A 7,394-nucleotide genomic window follows, 5' to 3' on the forward strand; every position below is an offset into this window, starting at 1 on the left:
GAGCTCCCCCATGCTCCTTTGTATACACAGAGCTGAAGAAAGTATTTAATAAGTTAGCCTTCTCTTTGTCCCCAGTCACCCACTCCAGATTATTTTGCAAAGGGCCTACATGCTCAGACTTAACCTTTTTACTATTAATATATTTGAAGAATTTTTTGCGGTTTGTCCTACTATCTTTTGCAATCTGTCTTTCATTTTGAATTTTTGCATCCTTGATTTCCTTTTTACATATTCTGTTATATTCTTTGTAACATTTAAATGACACTAGCATTCCTTCATTTTTATATTTTTTAAAAGCTCTTTTTTTATATTTTATAGCTTTTTTTAACTTTGGCCGTGAGCCACATCGGGTTTTATTTTTAACCTTTTAAACTTATTGCCCATGGGAATATACTTTGCCGTGAGATCACAAACAGTCTTTTTGAAGAATTCCCATTTCTGTTCTGTGCCCATTGGTGCCAATATTCTCTCCCAGTCTAAGTCCTGGAGAGCAGCCCTCATCCTTGGAAAATTTGCTCTCTTGAAATTAAGTGTTTTTATCTTTCCCGTATGTGATTTTTGCTTACAGCTAACATCAAATGAAATCATGTTATGGTCACTGCTACCCAGATGTTCCTTTATCTGAACATTAGTAATACGTTCTGCATGGTTTGAGATTACCAGGCCCAACAGAGCATCATTCCTATTTGGGGCCTCAATAAACTGGACCATAAAATTGTCCTGTAATAGGTTTACAAATTTTTGCCCTTTAACTGTCCCAGCAGTGCTATTACCCCAGTCAATTTCTGGGTAGTTAAAATCCCCTATTATTATCACTGTCCCAGCCCTTTCTATCTGTGCAAGGAGCTGAGTCTCCACCTCCTCATTAACATTGGGTGGTCTATAACAAACTCCAGTGATTAACTTTGAACTATGCACATCTGTATGCAGTTCCACCCATAATGCCTCAGACTCATCACACTCTCCGTCCACCAGGTCCTCTTTCTCACTCGCTTTGAGATCACTTCTCACATACAGACAGACCCCTCCACCTTTCCTTTTTACTCTGTCTTTCCGAAAGAGTGCATAGCCAGGAATATTAATAGCCCAGTCATGTGAGGAAATGACACTGGCAGTCAAGGGGTTAACAAGGGGGTGGCAGTGTAGGGGTTAAGTGTTCCTAGGGGCGTGTTACTAACTGGGGGGCTGGGCTTTGTGTTAGTGAACACTAATCTCTGCTCCAATCACATGGAGCAGAGATCAGCGTCACTTGTTGCTAGGCAGAACGGGGGGATGCTGTTTACAACGGCATCTCCTCGTTCAGCCGCCCCGTGAGATGATCATGGGTATCCCCGCGGGGCCCGCGACCGGACTCACAGGGGTCCCTACCCGGCACGCGATGGCAGGGTGGCATTTAAAAATGGATGTACCTGTACGCCAATATGCCTGCTCCTGCCATTCTGCCGACGTACATCGGCGTGCGCCGGTCGGGAACTGGTTAAAAAAAATCACTTTAAAGACTCTCTGCAGGGTAAATCAGCATCTGAACCCAGAGAAGGTGAAGGTTTGATAGACTGGCGGCAATATATAAGACATTACATTTTAAAGTAAATCATCAGTAAATGATCATACCCATGAGAGAAGTCCAGCTTTTAGTACTACTTTTAATATAAAAGATTGAAATCTCCCTTCCACCCTTCATATAGCTTCATGTCTGACTCCTAGTTAAAATGCCCATATATCCTACTTCTGGGTGTATTTATTATTTTATATATATATATATATATATATATATATATATATATATATATATATATATACATACAAGCAATCTATATTATTACTTTCACTTTTTCATAGTATAAATTAACCCCTTTATAGTAGCGATTATCTGCTCTTTTTGTGCTATAAAAGGTCAATTTTAACCCCGTTATGACAGATGATACATAAAACATCATGCTGCTGCTACTAAACGTCTTAGGCCTGGTTCACACCTATGTGGAAATGCACTACAGTTTATTTAAAATGGTTTCCTATGGGACACGTTCACATCTATGCTTTTTTTCAGCCACTGGTTATTTGGAAAGGGTCAAGGACTTTTTTCAATGCAAAACGGTGCTTTTTTTTTTTTTTTTTTTGGTTCAATAGAGAAGCTGCAGAAAAGCATGCACTGTGTCTTTTTTCAATCTGCCCAACCACAAACTAGCCAAAAAAAAAAGTAAAACATGCAAAACGCAAATCGCAGCAAAATTGTGTGTGCAAAAACACAACACACAGCAAAAAGCACTGAAATTGTTTAAAAGCAAACTGGATAGGTGTGAACCGAGCCTTATTCTGGCCATACATGTATTTATTTTCAGACGAGAATATTCATATGAAAAAAAATTTGTACATTCGCTGAAAAAGAATGTCGTTTGAAAGTTTCTCTTGCTTTTAACATTCAGTTTTAAAATGAATGTAATTTCTGAATGAAAAACCACATACACTGTCTAAAAATTTTCTCTAGTCCTCTTCCAGGATGGCACACCTGAGAGATGACTGGTCCTAATGACAGGAAACGCAATCAACACATGAGGTTAAAAGGCCCCTCCCTTCCCCCTGCACCTCAGTTCTTGATTGACGTTTGTTATTTTTTGTTTAGACCTGAAGTTGGTAGAAGATGGTTAGATCGCTTCATTATTGCAATATTGGCACCTTAATTTAATTGGAAAGAATATCGGGAGAAAGCGCAGCATAGTAATTTTTAATTTATATGGTTTTCACACGGCTTTACGAGATGTGATTAGTTCTAGCAGCTGTCGATCATCACTACGCACCAAATATTTTTATTTTTACCTTTATAAAAGGTAGCTCGCAAAGATCCTCATAGTTTGTTTTAAAGCTGTGACATACTTAGCAGATGCGGCAGTAGAAACTGTCAGGACCAGAGCTAAGCCAGCAGAATGGAGGAGGGCCGTCTGGGTCAAGTCATGGGAAGGGGACCATATGTCCAAGTCATGTTTTTGTGGGTTGCCCTTTGAGGGATTCCCTGTTTTTTGGCCCTGGTGTGGTTCAGGTGCTTTCACGGTCCACGGAAAAGGGGAAGAAGTTCCAGGTAAGAGCCAAGAAAGGGGAAGAGGACATTTTTTGTGGCCCCCCTAACTAGGGCCAATTAATTTTCAAAAAGGACTCAAAGAGAAGATGGGAAAATGGAATAGAAGGGTGGTCTTCACTTTTCTGGACCCAAAGACCCCAACAAGCAGTCCAAGTGACGACAGGGTAGGGGGGAAATGGTCTTGCTTTGTCCTGCAGTGGTAGAAGATCTCCGGGAGCCCCTATATCTTTCACATCCTAATAGGCCATCAGTTGGCAGGGTTGCTAGAAAACTAACAGGATCTGGCAGACCAGGGGGTTATCGTCCCTGTACCACTGAAACGGGTCTAGCAGCAATTTTACTCCCATGTTTTTGTCATCCAGAAGCCATCAGGGAAATTTTGCCTGATAATAAACCTCAGGAAACTAGACAAGCTTGTACGACAAAAGAGCTTCTGGATGGAGAGCATATACAGCATACGCAAACATCTGTTGAAGGATGCCTTCATGGCTACATAGAGTTAAAGGACACTTGCCTCCTCATCCCAACATCCCTGGAACATCAGTTCCTGTTAAGCCCCATACACACTATCAGATTTTCTGCTGGTTTTTGTCTTCAGATTTACCAAAACCATATAATATAAGGTCAAACCTTAGGAGTTACAATTTGTATGCAATCAGGCAAGCCCTTGCACTACATGGTTTTGGTACAGCTGAAGACAAAAAACAGCAAAAAAATCTGATAGTGTGTATGGGGTTTTAAGGTTTGCAGTCCTTACAGACAAAGGGATACAACATTGGCAGTTCAAATCTCTCCCCGTTGGTTTAACAGCAATCCCAAGGGTGTTCACAAAGGTCCTGGCAGTGGATTACCTGCATCTTCAGGGGATCGCACTTGTCCCTTCTCTAGGCAATCTCCTAATTTACAGTTCTTCCCTACAGCAGGTGAAAACAGATGTGGACAAAGTGATTCTCACCTTGGAGACCCTAGGACGGATAGTGAACCGGAAGAAGCATCCCAGTTAAAAAAAACCTTCCTGGGATACTTAGTGAATACAAGGTCTCAAAAGCTTTTTCTCCCAGAGGAAAAAGGGGCAAAAGTGGCAATGTCGGTTTCCTCACGGAGGGAACCCAGGGACTGCTCTCGCAGACAGGTTATGAGAGTTCTAGGACTAATGACCTCCTGCATTCCAGCAGTTCCTGGGCACAGCTCCATGCCAGGGAACTGCAATTCTTCCTGCTCTCCTCTTGGGGCAGAGATTCTGGATGGGAAGGTTTCCATCCCAGCAAAAGTGAAGGCCTCCCTTGAGTGGTGGCTTGGCTAAGACAGGCTCACATTGCATCATCACTGGGCCCAGTGAAGATTACCAATGTGAGCACCTGGGGTTGGGGTGCTCACTTGGACTTCTGAACCCCAGGGGTCCTGGACCCCGACCCAAGCAGGGGCCTCCTCCAACCACAGGGAGTTCCTGGCGGTGGGTCAGGCATTTGAAGGCTTGCAGAGGCAGGGTTCAAGGACTAGAAGTCCAAATCCTATCAGACAACTTAGCAACCGCCTCTTACCTGAACCATAAGGGGGGGGGGGGGGACAAGGTCCAGTAGAATTCTAAAATTTGGCTTTTGAAGTTCTAGGTTGGCCTGAAATAACTGCTCAGTCCATATTGGCGGCCCACATAAAGGGGACTACCAATGTGGTGGAAGACTTCTAAGCCGACAGCCCATCCAGCAGGGGGAATGAAACACGTGTTCCTTCAGATAAGTCAGCAGTTTGGAGTGCCAGAGATGGACCTTTTTACCAACAGAGGGAACAGGAAAATGGAGCGTTTTTTTTCCCTCTTCCTTGGGTACTACAGAAGCTGGCCCACTCAGAGTGCACTGATCCTGGTAGCCTCATGGTGGCCAAAAATGACATGGTTTCCTACTCTGAGGAAATGGTCTGTTTCCCCTCCACAACATCTGCCCAGACAGGATCTCCTGTGGGAGTCGCCCTGGGGGTTCTTCAATTTGACCACCTGGCTCTTGAGAGGGAGATGCTCTGAAAGAGTGGTTGAGACCCTCCTAGGAAGCCGGCCACTTGAAAGATCTACTCACAAATCTGGAAGGTTTTTTCACAGTAGTGCCAGGATAGAAAAATATTTAGGCCTTCGGGTACCTAGTAATTCTTTTTTTTTTTTTTTTTTTTTTTTTTGTAGGCTACGGTGGACCCCTCTACGAATGGTTCCTGGTAGTGGGGGGGGGGGGGGGGCACCCTCTAGGTGGTCGGGGGAGGGGTTGTTCAGATCCTTACTTGTTAAAAGGGTCTAGCACACTCCCCAGGGGTTGTATCATTTGTGGAAAGATGATGTTATTTATTTTTTTCTTGCCTGTATTTCAGAAAGCTACTGAAAAGTCAAGATCCTCATATAGCGCTAGGAGAAAGTGTGCCTCATGTAGGGGACACCCTAGGGGAATCTTGGACAAAAGTATTGTGCAAGGACTGTATAAATGCTTTAGTTTGAGAGAGGGCATCAGAGCAGGAAGCGGGGTTAGCGGCTTCAGTGAAAGAACTTTCTTCCACCTTTCAGTCTTTCAAATCTTTGAAGGTTTTCAGCTTCCTACTAATCCTTCATCTGCATCTCAAAATACAACCCCTAACAAACACAGGGCTCTGCATCTTTTCATCGGCTGCCACGGCAGATGGATCTACTGGGGCCTCCAGAGAGTAGGCTAGGGAAGAGCCGGATCGTGTCACCTCTGGTTCCCAGAAGGAATTGGAGGGAGAGGACCGGGGCGGGGAGTCCAGGAAACCCTTGACATATAAACTGTCCCTGGAAGAGGTAGATGAGCTCTTAGGGGTGATTTATACCACCCTTGCAATTCAAGCTGACACTCCACAACCAGATGTACAGGGGCTTGGGAGAACAGAAAAAGGTTTTTCCAATCCATGAAGTCCTGGTAGAAATGGTAAAGGAGGAGAGGCAGGATCCTGAGTGGAAACATTTTTTCTGCAGATCTTTGAAAAGAAAGTTCTCGTTTTCAGAAGATCCATCGTCCATCTGGAATAAGAACCCCAAACTGGACGCTGCCTTCTCCCAGGTCTCCAGACATACAGATCTGGCCTTCGAGGACATGGGGGTTCTGACAGATATTCTGGACAAGAGAATAGATTCCCTCCTAAAAAAAGACCTGGAAACTTAAAGCCGAAAATCGCTGTCACTGTAGTGGCCTGTAATCTGGAGCATTGGCTTTCTCAAATTCAGGCCCATTTTGAAGCGGGAACTGCCAAAGGAAACTATATTGTCATCTTTTCCTACTATTTTGAGAGGCGTGGCATATATAACAGATGCATCCTCAGAGTTTGTCCACATGTTGGCCAGAACTCTAGCCAACTCGGCCAGAAGACGTGGCCGGGCGATAGTGCCTCTAAGGCAGGGGTCTCAAATTGGTGGCCCTCCAGCTGTTGCAAAACTACAAGTCCCATGAGGCATTGCAGGGCTAACAATTACAAGCATGACTCCCACAGGCAGAGGCATGATGGGACATGTAGTTTTGTAACAGCTGGAGGGCTGCCACTTTGAGACCCCTGCTCTAAGGTAAAACTATACGGGATCCCACTGATGGGAGAGCTAATGTTTGGCCCAGGTTTAGAAGTTGTGCTAGACCACACAGCAGACAAGCATAAATCCTTCCTGGTGAAATGTAAACCCCCAGTTCAGACAAGGGTTTTGTCCACAGAAGCAAAGGGGACCCCCCAAGCTGGAGGGGGGAAAAGAAAACCTGTGGCCAAAGGGCCAGGGGAGGCATGATTTTTTGTTGTCCTGAACAGCCCCAAAAAAGCCAATGACCCTCCAAACACAGTGGGAGGAACACTGGGGGCCTTCCTCCTGCAGTGACAAGCAGATTCCCCCAGTTAATTTATCCTGGGGATCATAAGGACGGTGGTACCACCTAGAATTTACAAGACCATCCCCACGAAGACTCCTTGTCACACACCTTCCCAGGTGTGTGGCAAACACCGGGGCCCTACTGGGGGCATTAAAGGATGTAGAGGAACAGAACGTGGTTCGCAGAGTTCCAAAAGGGGAGGGCTTTTATTCATACATTTTTGTAGTAAAAAAGCCCTCAGGAAAATACAGATTGATCCTGAACTTAAGACACCTGAACCGGTCGATTTCCTACAAGAGGTTCCGGATTTAATCGATCTTTACAGTCAGAGCCTTGCTACCGCAGGACTTTTACATGATGTCACTAGATCTCAAGGACGCCTACCCCCATGTCCCTATTGTGGAGGCTTTCCAGAGGTTTCTCTGTCTAGCGGTGAACATAGGAGAAACAATTCATCTACAGTTTTGAGCACTTCCATT

Source organism: Lithobates pipiens, unplaced genomic scaffold (assembly GCF_037356315.1).
Source record: "Lithobates pipiens isolate NorthernLeopardFrog02 unplaced genomic scaffold, aLitPip1_a1.2 Scaffold_19, whole genome shotgun sequence".
Classification (NCBI taxonomy): Eukaryota; Metazoa; Chordata; class Amphibia; order Anura; family Ranidae; genus Lithobates; species Lithobates pipiens.